Below are 14381 nucleotides of genomic sequence, written 5' to 3'. Positions count from 1 at the left end.
GCCTCCACCAACCCGGTTGACAATTGCTGGATGGTCGTTGGTTGGTGTGGACGTGCTGCAGTAAGTCTCCCAAATACATCCCAAATGCTCTCGATGGGATGTAAGATGGAGGAACGGGTAGGTCAGCCCATTCGCCGAATATCTCCTCGTCACAATCTATCTGCTCAGTTTGAAGCGGTCACGCAATTCGACCATAAAAATGAAGTCTGGACCGAATGCACCCCTGAAAAGACCCAAGTGGCAGAGGAGTACAGTGTCCCAATAACGTTAACCGGGAAACAAACCATGTCAATGATTTGGAGGTCAATACACCCATGCAACATGAAGCGTCCTCACATCGTAGCACCTGGACCACCAAAACTATCATGTACGACGATTTCCCGGGGTGCATCACGTGTTCTCAACTCTCACCACACGATGGTACGTCCAGAATCACTATTCTACATCTACTCCGCAAACCATCTGACGGTGTGTGGCGGAGGGTACCTTGAGTACCTCTATCGGTTCCCCCTTCTATTCCAGTCTCGTATTGTTCGTGGAAAGAAAGATTGTCGGTATGCCTCTGTGTGGGCTCTAATCTCTCTGATTTTACCCTCATGGTCTCTTCGCGAGATATACGTAGGAGGGAGCAATATACTGCTTGGCTGTCGGTGAAGGTATGTTCTCGAAACTTCAACAAAAGCCCGTACCGAGCTACTGAGCGTCTCTCTTGCAGAGTCTTCCACTGGAGTATATCTATCATCTCTGTTACGCTTTCGCGATTACTAAATGATCCTGTAACGAAGCGCGCTGCTCTCCGTTGGATCTTCTCTATCTCTTCAATCAACCCTACCTGGTACTGATCCAACACCGGTGAGCAGTATTCAAGCTAGGGCGAACAAGTGTACTGTAACCTACTTCCTTTGTTTTCGGACTGCATTTACTTAGGATTCTTCCAATGAATCTCAGTCTGGCATCTGCTTTACCGACGATTAATTTTATATGGTCATTCCATTTTAAATCACTCCTAACGCCTACTCCCAGACAATTTATGGAATTAACTGCTTCCAGTTGCTGACCTGCTATATTGTAGCTAAATGGTAAAGGATCTTTCTTTCTATGTATTTGCAGCACATTACACTTGTCTACAGTGAGATTCAATTGCCATTCCCTGCACCATGCGTCAATTCGTTGCACATCCTCCTGCATTTCAGTACAATTTTCCATTGTTGCAACCGCTCGACTGAATCTGTTCCCACCCGAGAGCAGGCGAGCCCACTTCTTGTTGGTCCAGTCCCTACACCCTTTGGAGCATCTGAAACGGTGCCGCCGATGTGTGGATGTCAACGGAACACAGCTTACTGGTCGCCGGGCAAAGTGACCACCCGCGTGCAGTCGCGCGACATTGTGTGCCTTGCAGTCCTGTTAAAAGTGGTTGCCATTGCACCCGCTGTTTCACGTCGGTTCCTTCTTGTCTGTTGCGCAGTGTAGCAGTCATCTGCTGCTGTAGTCTGCAGATCCACATTTAAGTGTGTGGCAGGTCATACAGAACTAATTTCAGACTTTTTCTCTACCGTTTCATTCGCGAACAGCTCGTTGGAGAAACGAACACTTAAATCTCCCCATACGAACACTGGTTTCTCTTATTTCAACACGATGGTCATTTCCCCTAAGTATGTGGGAGTAAACAAAGTATTTTGACATTCAAAGAAGAGTGTTAGCGATTATAATTTTGTGAAAAAATCTCCTTGCAACTAAAAACACGTTTGTTTTAGTGATTGACACTCCACCTCGCTTACTGTACTCTTGACACTCTCTTCCCTACATCAAGATAATACACCACTGGCCATTAAAATTGCTACACCACGAAGATGACCTGCTACAGACGCGAAATTTAATCGACACGAAGAAGATGCTGTGATATGCAAATGATTAGCTTTTCAGAGAATTCACACAAGCTTAGCGCCGGTGGCGACACCTACAACTTGCTGACATGAGGAAAGTTTCCTACCGATTTCTCATACACAAACAGCAGTTGACCGGCGTTGCCTGGTCAAACGTTGTTGTGATGCCTCGTTTAAGGAGGAGAATTGCGTACCATCACTTTTCCGACTCTGATAAAGTTCGGATTGTAGCCTATCGCGATTGAGGTTTATCGTATCGCGACATTGCTGCGCGCGTTGGTCGAGATCCAATGACTGTTAGCATAATATGAAATCGGTGGGTTCAGGAGGGTAATACGGAACGCCGTGCTGGATCCCAACGGCCTCGTATCACTAGCAGTCGAGATGACAGGCATCTTATCCTCATGGCTGTAACGGATCCTGCAGCCACGTCTCGATCCCTGAGTCAACAGATAGGGACGTTTGCAAGACAACAACCATCTGCACGAACAGTTCGACGACGTTTGCAGCAGCATGAACTATCAGCTCGGAGACCATGGCTCCGGTTACCCTTTACGCTGCATGACAGACAGGAGCGCCTGCGATGGTCTACTCAACGACGAACCTGGGTGCACTAATGGCAAAACGTCATTTTTTCGGATGAATCCAGGTTCTGTTTACAGCATCATGATGGTCGCATCCGTGTTTGGCGACATCGCGGTTAACACACATTGGAAGCGTGTATTCGTCATCGCCATACTGGCGTATCACCTGACGTGATGGTATGGTGTGCCATTGGTTACACGTCTCGGTCACCTCTTGTTCGCATTGACCGCACTTTGAACAGTGGACGTTACATTTCAGATGTGTTACGACCCGTAGCTCTACCCTTCATTCGATCCGTGCGAAACCCTACATTTCAGCAGGATAATGCACGACCGCATGTTGCAGGTAATGTACGGGCCTTTCTGGATAGAGAAAATGTTCGACTGCTGCCCTGGCCAGCACATTCTCCAGATCTCTCACAAATTGAAAACGTCTGATCAATGCTGGCCGAGCAACTGGCTCGTCACAATACGCCAGTCACTACTCTTGATGAACTGTGGTATCGTGTTGAAGGTGCATAGGCAGCTGTACCTGTACACGCCATCCAAGCTCTGTTTGACTCAATGCCCAGGCGTATCAAGGCAGTTATTACGGCCAGAGGTGGTTGTTCTGGGTACTGATTTCTCAGGATCTATGCACCAAAACTGGGCGAAAATGTAATCACATGTCAGTTCTAGTATAATATATTTGTCTAATGAATACCAGTTTATAATCTGCATTTCTTCTAGGTGTAGCAATTTTAATGGTCAGTAGTGTACAAAACTCCTAAGAGTCGTGAGATCCCCATCAATGCAAGCAGCAATAGCTCTGAACGATAAGCCGCATCTTTATTGACAATGATTTTGCCCCTGTCTAATTCTGATACTAGCTGGTAGATGTTTTCCGTTTTTACATGAGGCATAATAAGACTACTCAAAACGGTCAACATCCAAACGCTATTTCTGCTTGAGAGACATGCTCCTTATACAGAGAACGGCTTTACTCCTGCGTACTTTCCGCCCTTGCTCTGAAATTCTAATCATTTGCATATCGAGGCATGCAGTACACTTGATGCCAGTTTGACGATGGTTACATGATAGCTGCAGTTTTAATTTCCAGTTGTGGCAGAGGCATTGCTTCTGTTTAGGAAGTGGTGGGACGCTGTCTTGGGGCTTTCCTCGAAATAACCGGTGTTGTTTTCACTCGGTAAACAGTTTCGTCTAGCAGCTGATACGCGGGCGAGAACTGGTTGTGAGGAGGGGGTCGGGAGGAGCAGTGGTCGCGCCCGTTACTGGCTGGCGCCACGTCCCGCGCTAGCTTTCTACTCGTGCTCTTCACGGCGAGCGCCCTTTCCACTGGTTCTACGCGGCCGGGACAACACGTCTGTCTGTACTCCCACCAACACTGTCTCGCTTTTCAGACGGACGTTCAGTACTTGCAGATCACTGCAGCATGTTAGGCGGTATCTTTCATTATGCATGGACTAAGGTGAACTACTGGCCACTTTGAGATGCTAGAACTCCTGTAATTCCTATACTAGACATTGTGCAAGTAACGGTACAGTGTGTGGGGCAGGGTACTTTGAACCACTGCTAGCTATTTTCTTTCCTATTCCTCTGGCAAATGGCCGAGGGAAAAACGATTGCTTGTATAGCCTCTAATGTCTTAAATCACTATTACCTTACATTACTTAGGCGGATTGTAGTTTCGAGGCAGTAATATCGCTCTGTAATCTGTTGCAAATGCTGGTTCTATAAATTTTCCCAATAGTGTTATTCGAAAAGAATGTCTGCTTTCCTACAAGGTTTGCTGTTGAAGCTCACGAATCATTCCCGCAACACACTCAAGCAGGCCAAATCGACCAGCAATAAAGATAGCAACATGTTTCTATACTTTTCAGATATCTTCCTTTAATACACCGTGATGGGAATCCCAAACACTAGCAGCGTGCTTAGGAATGGGTAGCACAAGCATTCTATACACATTCTGTTTAATACAGGGAGGAAAAGAAAATCAGCTTAATATAGGTTCAAATGGCTCTGAGCAGCGCTTAAGATGGGCCGACCGATGTGGCTGAGCGGTTCTAGGTGCTTCAGTCTGGAACCGCGCGACCGCTACGGTGGCAGGCTCGAATCTTGCCTCGGGCACGGACGTGTGTGATGTCCTTATGTTAGTTAGGTTTAAGTAGTTCTAAGTTCTAGTGGACTGATGACCTCAGAAGTTAAGTCCCTTAGCGCTGAGAGCCATTTGAACCAATTTTTAAAGCTTAAGATGGGCAACGCAGCTTAATAACATCCACCTCGGATGATTAAAGTGCTTGAAATATTTTGCGGACTTTCCCAGAAATCTCACAGCAAAACGAAGTTGCTATTCGCCCTCCTTACAATTGCTCCACTAAATGGCTATTCGTACAATTACGCCGGCCGCTATGGCCGAGCGGCTCGAGAGGTTTCAGTCTGGAACCGCGCTGTTGCTACGGTCACAGGTTCGAATCCTGCCACGGGCATGAATGTGTGTGATGTCCTTAGGAGAGTTAGGTTTAAGTAGTTCTAAGTCTAGGGGACTGATGACATCAGATGTTAAGTCCTATAGTGCTCAGAACCGTACAATTATACTTAGATACACTGGTGTCCAAAATTAAAGCAACAAAAGCAAATTTTGCAAGCTTGCGTTTATTTTGCCACAAAACAGTATAAACAGGTGATAGTAAAGTACAAACAATGTAAAGAGTACAGAATGCATACAATTGCAATATGCATAACGGATGACAAATATGTTAGTGGTTGTTTTCAACTTATCTGATTTGCACACACATGCCGACAAATGGTTAATGTGCTTAGTGTTAAGTGTGACTACCTCTGGCAGCAATACAGGCCTACGAAACGACGGGGCACGCTGTGAATGATGTCATGTCGAGGCAGTAACGCCCATTCTCCCTGCAGAGCTGCTCGCAGTCCTGGAGAGTGATTAGTGGATGCAGAGGTCATGCAAGCCGTTTCGATACTGCATCCCAGACGTGTTCTGTGGGATTCAAATAGGGAGAGCGAGCAGGCCACGCCATGCCTGCGATATCTTCCGTTTGCAAGAAAACAAATGGTTCAAATGGCTCTGAGCACTATGGGACTTAATATCTGAGGTCATCAGTCCCCTAGACTTAGAACTACTTAAACCTAACTAACCTAAGGACATCACACACATCCATACCCGAGGCAGGATTCGAACCTGCGACCGTAGCGGTGGCGCGGTGCCAGACTGTAGTGCATAGAACCGCTCGGCCACGCCAGCCGGCTCCAAGAAAACATCAACCACATGTGTTCTATGTGGTCGAGCATTATCGTCCATGCCTGGGCCCACAGCACCTCGCAACAACCGCAAATGAGATCCCAAGATCTCGTCACGGTACCTGACAGCAGCTAAACCTTGCCGATTCATCCTTGCGATTTCATAAACAGGGGTACGATTGGTAAACACAACCTCTGCCACACCATTATGTATCCTCCTTGATCTCGGTTTTTTTCTTCCACAGTGTTGGGTCCCAAAATCGTGTTCCACATCCACTCCAGATGCGAATCCATCGAGAATTACTCTCCAGACTAAATTGGGACTCATCTGTGAAAACAACATTGGCCAACTGGTCGACCGTCCAGGTTCACGACTCCACTCTAGACGTTCCCTTCTGTGAAGACTCGTCAGAGGTAGACAGTCACACGTGGTCGGGCCTGTCCTGTTCTCCAGAATACATTTCGATCGCTGTAAACCTTCGCCACATCCGAGAAACAACAGAATGATTCACATTACGCCATCAGGCCAAATCAGTTTGCGACTGTCCTGCTTCCTTTCTTTCTATGGCCCTCCTCCGCAGAGAGTCTGATAGGCACCTTCTCTGTGCCATACCGCACCGTATATGACTGTGTACACAGCGATTGTGGATGTGGGACTACCCGGCAAACACTACCTCGTTTCATAGGTGCCCTAACGTCACCTTTGGCATGGTTGTTCGTTGACCGGAATGCCATTTTTCGTGCAGAACACCGATCGCACCGACATCTGGTTGACATTTTGTATGACGATATCGTGAATTAGACACAGGACGGGGGAATAGCGGTTTGTTGTTTTAATTTTGGAAACTAGTATTTGTAATCGAAGTGACTGAGTTAAGCACCGTATCACTGATAATATACTCGGACATTACATAAATATTTCTCCTACTCATCTCCGTTAATTTATGTTTAGCCACATTTAAAAGAAGTTGCCATTCATAGCAACAACTATAAGTTCAGCACAAGTCATTCAGATCCCCCTATAGTCACTTAATGACGACAGTGTCCCGTATACAGGGTGTTACAAAAAAGGTACGGTCAAACTTTCAGGAAACATTCCTCACACACAAAGAAAGAAAATATGTTATGTGGACATGTGTTCGGAAACGCTTACTTTCCATGTTAGAGCTCATTTTATTACTTCTCTTCAAATCACATTAATCATGGAATGGAAACACACAGCAACAGAACGTACCAGCGTGACTTCAAACACTTTGTTACAGGAAATGTTCAAAATGTCCTCCGTTAGCGAGGATAAATGCATCCACCCTCCGTCGCATGGAATCCCTAATGCGCTGATGCAGCCCTGGAGAATGGCGTATTGTATCACAGCCGTCCACAATACGAGCACGAAGAGTCTCTACATTTGGTACTGGGGTTACGTAGACAAGAGCTTTCAAATGCCCCCATAAATGAAAGTCAAGAGGGTTGAGGTCAGGAGAGCGTAGAGGCCATGGAATTGGTCCGCCTCTACCAATCCATCGGTCACCGAATCTGTTGTTGAGAAGACTGAAATGTGCAGGAACTCCATCGTGCATGAACCACATGTTGTGTCGTACTTGTAAAGGCACATGTTCTAGCAGCACAGGTAGAGTATCCCGTATGAAATCATGATAACGTGCTCCATTGAGCGTAGGTCGAAGAACATGGGGCCCAATCAAGACATCACCAACAATGCCTGCCCAAACGTTCACAGAAAATCTGTGTTGATGACGTGATTGCACAACTGCGTGCGGATTCTCGTCAGCCCATACATGTTGATTGTGAAAATTTACAATTTGATCACGTTGGAATGAAGCCTCATTCGTTAAGAGAACATTTGCACTGAAATGAGGATTGACACATTGTTGGATGAACCATTCGCAGAAGTGTACCCGTGGAGGCCAATCAGCTGCTGATAGTGCCTGCACGCGCTGTACATGGTCCGGAAACAACTGGTTCTCCCGTAGCACTCTCCATACAGTGGCGTTGTCAACGTTACCTTGTACAGCAGCAACTTCTCTGACGCTGACATTAGGGTTATCGTCAACAGCAGGAAGAATTGCCTCGTCCATTGCAGGTGTCCTCGTCGTTCTAGTTCTTCCCCAGTTGCGAGTCATAGGCTGGGATGTTCCGTGCTCCCTAAGACGCCGATCAATTGCTTCGAACGTCTTCCTGTCGGGACAACTTCGTTCTGTAAATGTGTCTCGATACAAACGTACCGCGCCACGGCTATTGCCCCGTGCTAATCCATACATCAAATGGGCATTTGCCAACTCCGCATTTGTAAACATTGCACTGACTGCAAAACCACGTTCGTGATGAACACTAACCGGTTGATGCTACGTACTGATGTGCTTGATGCTAGTACTGTAGAGCAATGAGTCGCATGTCAACACAAGCACCGAAGTCAACATTACCTTCCTTCAATTGGGCCAACTGGCGGTGAATCGAGGAAGTACAGTACATACTGACGAAACTAAAATGAGCTCTAACATGGAAATTAAGCGTTTCCGGACACATGTCCACGTAACATCTTTTCTTTATTTGTGTGTGAGGAATGTTTCCTGAAAGTTTGGCCGTACCTTTTTGTAACACCCTGTATAACAGCATCATTAGCAAAAAGTATCAGTTTGATGCACATACCATCTGACAGTCCGCCCCCTAACTATCATGCAGGGGGTCCGATTCCACTTGGGTCTGAGATTTTCTCCGCTTGGTTGTAATGTTGATGCATTAAGTTGTTCTGAAAGTGGTGCTGATATTCAAGACAATAAAAGCGGGTTAAAAGCTGTGAGCTATCTGGGGAAGTTCGCCTTGCATTACTGAGCAACTGTTTCACCAGGTATCCAGTCTACCTTACCAAATTCCCAACCAGACTAACATTAATTATAATCTTTTAATAGTCATCTTACAACAACCGATATACACTCCTGGAAATTGAAATAAGAACACCGTGAATTCATTGTCCCAGGAAGGGGAAACTTTATTGACACATTCATGGGGTCAGATACATCACATGATCACACTGACAGAACCACAGGCACATAGACACAGGCAACAGAGCATGCACAATGTCGGCACTAGTACAGTGTATATCCACCTTTCGCAGCAATGCAGGCTGCTATTCTCCCATGGAGACGATCGTAGAGATGCTGGATGTAGTCCTGTGGAACGGCTTGCCATGCATTTCCACCTGGCGCCTCAGTTGGACCAGCGTTCGTGCTGGACGTGCAGACCGCGTGAGACGACGCTTCATCCAGTCCCAAACATGCTCAATGGGGGACAGATCCGGAGATCTTGCCGGCCAGGGTAGTTGACTTACACCTTCTAGAGCACGTTGGGTGGCACGGGATACATGCGGACGTGCATTGTCCTGTTGGAACAGCAAGTTCCCTTGCCGGTCTAGGAATGGTCGAACGATGGGTTCGATGACGGTTTGGATGTACCGTGCACTATTCAGTGTCCCCTCGACGATCACCAGTGGTGTACGGCCAGTGTAGGAGATCGCTCCCCACACCATGATGCCAGGTGTTGGCCCTGTGTGCCTCGGTCGTATGCAGTCCTGATTGTGGCGCTCACCTGCACGGCGCCAAACACGCATACGACCATCATTGGCACCAAGGCAGAAGCGACTCTCATCGCTGAAGACGACACGTCTCCATTCGTCCCTCCATTCACGCCTGTCGCGACACCACTGGAGGCGGGCTGCACGATGTTGGGGCGTGAGCGGAAGACGGCCTAACGGTGTGCGGGACCGTAGCCCAGCTTCATGGAGACGGTTGCGAATGGTCCTCGCCGATACCCCAGGAGCAACAGTGTCCCTAATTTGCTGGGAAGTGGCGGTGCGGTCCCCTACGGCACTGCGTAGGATCCTACGGTCTTGGCGTGCATCCGTGCGTCGCTGCGGTCCGGTCCCAGGTCGACGGGCACGTGCACCTTCCGCCGACCACTGGCGACAACATCGATGTACTGTGGAGACCTCACGCCCCACGTGTTGAGCAATTCGGCGGTACGTCCACCCGGCCTCCCGCATGCCCACTATACGCCCTCGCTCAAAGTCCGTCAACTGCACATACGGTTCACGTCCACGCTGTCGCGGCATGCTACCAGTGTTAAAGACTGCGATGGAACTCCGTATGCCACGGCAAACTGGCTGACACTGACGGCGGCGGTGCACAAATGCTGCGCAGCTAGCGCCATTCGACGGCCAACACCGCGGTTCCTGGTGTGTCCGCTGTGCCGTGCGTGTGATCATTGCTTGTACAGCCCTCTCGCAGTGTCCGGAGCAAGTATGGTGGGTCTGACACACCGGTGTCAATGTGTTCTTTTTTCCATTTCCAGGAGTGTATATATATATATATATATATATATATATATATATATATATATATATATATAAAGAGAATTTAAATAAAAAGAAGTAAATCAGTTAATATTTGGACATTTATTTTAACATTGATCATTTTTCCGTTAAAATTTCAGCATATTAAACTTGATTCATAACTAAACTCGTGCCTTGTTTAGGATTGTGAAAATTTGAGTTTGTAATCTTACGGAACACATCAAATATGGAGCCAAGATTGGGAGACTGCATACAACACTGCATTCATAAAATAACACACGAAGAACGTTGAAGCATATGCAAGAGGAAATTAACCACAACCAACCATTCATTTTTCACCCAAAGAAGTTACATTCGTAGCGCAATCCTGTCCGTCATGAACTTACCACACACTGGTATACTAAATTCATACTAACTCTCTGTGAAATCTTCCCGAAAAGAATAGCTGAGGGCTACTTTGATGATTACACCACATGCTTCACGTGGTCAACTTGGTTTACACAAAGAATGTAACTCCACAATAATTTTGATAATTAAAATAAATCACATCGAAACGCAATATACAAAAGAAAAACCTCGAACTGGTTACTATCGTCTTACTATTAACTATTATCGTCTTACAATTGTATAAGCATGTGGTACTGATCTCACAAAGTACACCCCACGTGGTTTGAACATAAAGAAAAGTTGCTTTATTGAAAAATATTGTCAAGACGAGACGTTATAATCTCACGCACATTCGCATTTACGATTGATGATCTTAGTTAGAGTAACGGATCATCAACACGTGGTTCCACTTTACCCCCAAAGTAGTGACAAAGCAACTACTGGAAGATATTCTGAACTTCACACTCGAATTACACTGTGTTGCAATTTAAGATAACGTAAGATATTTTCGATCTAAACCTGAAATAAAGGTTTAAATTTTCAGTTTGGCTGAACTTAAGAAATCCATTGTCCTATGGACTTAGCAGAGATGCGCTTAGCCAGAGATCTTACCACTTCAGATGCTCGCTGCGGACAGACTGGCGTGTGCCCCTACTGAGGGTACCTCACAGATACAAACGGAAGTGACCAGAGAGGCAGCTTCCTATACCAACATGACAAGGGACGGATAGGACGATACCAAGAATAGAAACCTCTTTGCTTTTAGAAAGCGTAGCTACCTGTTCTGACGCTGGTCCTACTGTTCTCTAGTAGACCAGCTTGTCTGCTACCATCGAGCATGCAAGTAGAAATACATTTGCTCATTCATCCTTTCACACAGAAGGGAAGGGGGATAACAGTATTTTATCATATACAGTATATAAAATAAAGTGGATGTAGGTTCCGTATGAGACTGTGTGACATGAATTACATATAAACTGTGTTTTAAAGTGTAGTAGTGTGACAGATCGTTCTTGATTATGAGTAAAAGTAACCCGTTCCACTGCGCAGTCTCCTCCCAGATAGAGTCAGAAACACCACAGTAAATTTATAAGTGGAATGTATGCCGTAAATGACAACAGATTTAAGAAATTAACATGAAAGGAATCCAACAGAGACCTTTAATGGTAACTGGATGTTGTGCTGTCATCATTTCATCGTCATTGACAAGAATATCGCCGAATGTGGCGTCAACTGAAAAGATTTGCAGCTCGACCGTCGATCTTCCCCAGGAGGAGTCTCCTGGCCGTCAATGCCATACAATCATTTCATTTCATTTCACCCCATCTGACATATCATTTCTTGATACAGAGAAAAACAACAGTTTGGTCTCAGCTACCTGCAGCATTCCTTACGTTACCTTTGTTTTAATATTGGCCGCAGAACGTGACAACCGGTTTCAAAAAAGCTCTTTCAGCTTCATTTTTTTACGTAACAATAGAACTGGAGACTCTTAGCTGACTTCCACCAGTCTGGAAACCCAGTTCCGTCAGCACTACCGTTACTCATGCCATCGCTAATTAACACAACTATTTGATAACTGCAACATCATGACAGAATCATCGCAGATGAGTGAAAGTTAGGCTGCATAGGAAATACAGCTCTCAACAACCCAGTAGTGCGGAGAGGCGGCAACGTTGATCTTTTGAACATCATTCAGAGGGTGACTGAGCAACTATGGTGTGAACTTCCAACGAAAAATCGAGTACACAGTGGAGAGCGTTGTACCTGGAGGATAGTGTACCTAGGTGCACATTAAGTTTAACTGTTCGGTGTTTCAAAGTAGTGACAGATTTTAAAATTACGTAAAGAACTGCCAACTAGAAATCACCATAGGCATTTTCTGGTATATTCTAGTGTATGTTGTTGTGAGACATAAAGTTATGTTTTGTGCAGCGTGTGTAAATATGACGAGTTCTACATATTTAAGTGCTATATAATGTATTAAATCGATTTGGTGAATACTGTTAATTCTTGAGTTACAGAGTGTCTCTAAAACTACACTCCTCGAAATTGAAATAAGAACACCGTGAATTCATTGTCCCAGGAAGGGGAAACTTTATTGACACATTCCTGGGGTCAGATACATCACATGATCACACTGACAGAACCACAGGCACATAGACACAGGCAACAGAGCATGCACAATGTCGGCACTAGTACAGTGTATATCCACCTTTCGCAGCAATGCAGGCTGCTATTCTCCCATGGAGACGATCGTAGAGATGCTGGATGTAGTCCTGTGGAACGGCTTGCCATGCCATTTCCACCTGGCGCCTCAGTTGGACCAGCGTTCGTGCTGGACGTGCAGACCGCGTGAGACGACGCTTCATCCAGTCCCAAACATGCTCAATGGGGGACAGATCCGGAGATCTTGCTGGCCAGGGTAGTTGACTTACACCTTCTAGAGCACGTTGGGTGGCACGGGATGCATGCGGACGTGCATTGTCCTGTTGGAACAGCAAGTTCCCTTGCCGGTCTAGGAATGGTCGAACGATGGGTTCGATGACGGTTTGGATGTACCGTGCACTATTCAGTGTCCCCTCGACGATCACCAGTGGTGTACGGCCAGTGTAGGAGATCGCTCCCCACACCATGATGCCAGGTGTTGGCCCTGTGTGCCTCGGTCGTATGCAGTCCTGATTGTGGCGCTCACCTGCACGGCGCCAAACACGCATACGACCATCATTGGCACCAAGGCAGAAGCGACTCTCATCGCTGAAGACGACACGTCTCCATTCGTCCCTCCATTCACGCCTGTCGCGACACCACTGGAGGCGGGCTGCACGATGTTGGGGCGTGAGCGGAAGACGGCCTAACGGTGTGCGGGACCGTAGCCCAGCTTCATGGAGACGGTTGCGAATGGTCCTCGCCGATACCCCAGGAGCAACAGTGTCCCTAATTTGCTGGGAAGTGGCGGTGCGGTCCCCTACGGCACTGCGTAGGATCCTACGGTCTTGGCGTGCATCCGTGCGTCGCTGCGGTCCGGTCCCAGGTCGACGGGCACGTGCACCTTCCGCCGACCACTGGCGACAACATCGATGTACTGTGGAGACCTCACGCCCCACGTGTTGAGCAATTCGGCGGTACGTCCACCCGGCCTCCCGCATGCCCACTATACGCCCTCGCTCAAAGTCCGTCAACTGCACATACGGTTCACGTCCACGCTGTCGCGGCATGCTACCAGTGTTAAAGACTGCGATGGAACTCCGTATGCCACGGCAAACTGGCTGACACTGACGGCGGCGGTGCACAAATGCTGCGCAGCTAGCGCCATTCGACGGCCAACACCGCGGTTCCTGGTGTGTCCGCTGTGCCGTGCGTGTGATCATTGCTTGTACAGCCCTCTCGCAGTGTCCGGAGCAAGTATGGTGGGTCTGACACACCGGTGTCAATGTGTTCTTTTTTCCATTACCAGGAGTGTAGTTACATATTGTGTGCATTATTAAGCCATACTTCGCCGGTCGTGCAATGTCTTGTTTCTTGAGCCTTCTATACCACAGAACACGTGAGATTTGCAAATGAACTGAATTTCTTAAATCTCTCTGTCTTCAAATGGAACTTAGTGTCAGTTTTCTGCCCGCATCTCGTGGTCGTGCGGTAGCGTTCTCTCTTCCCACGCCCGGGTTCCCGGGTTCGATTCCCGGCGGGGTCAGGGATTTTCTCTGCCTCGTGATGGCTGGGTGTTGTGTGCTGTCCTTAGGTTAGTTAGGTTTAAGTAGTTCTAAGTTCTAGGGGACTGATGACCATAGAAGTTAAGTCCCATAGTGCTCAGAGCCATTTGAACCATTTTGTCAGTTTTCAACAGCTTCTATTTCAATATTTTTCCACTTGTAACTGGAGTTTGATAAATTTCTCCTTAAT

This window comes from Schistocerca cancellata, chromosome 3 (assembly GCF_023864275.1).
Source record: "Schistocerca cancellata isolate TAMUIC-IGC-003103 chromosome 3, iqSchCanc2.1, whole genome shotgun sequence".
Classification (NCBI taxonomy): Eukaryota; Metazoa; Arthropoda; class Insecta; order Orthoptera; family Acrididae; genus Schistocerca; species Schistocerca cancellata.
Note: the sequence above shows the minus strand (reverse complement) of the source record.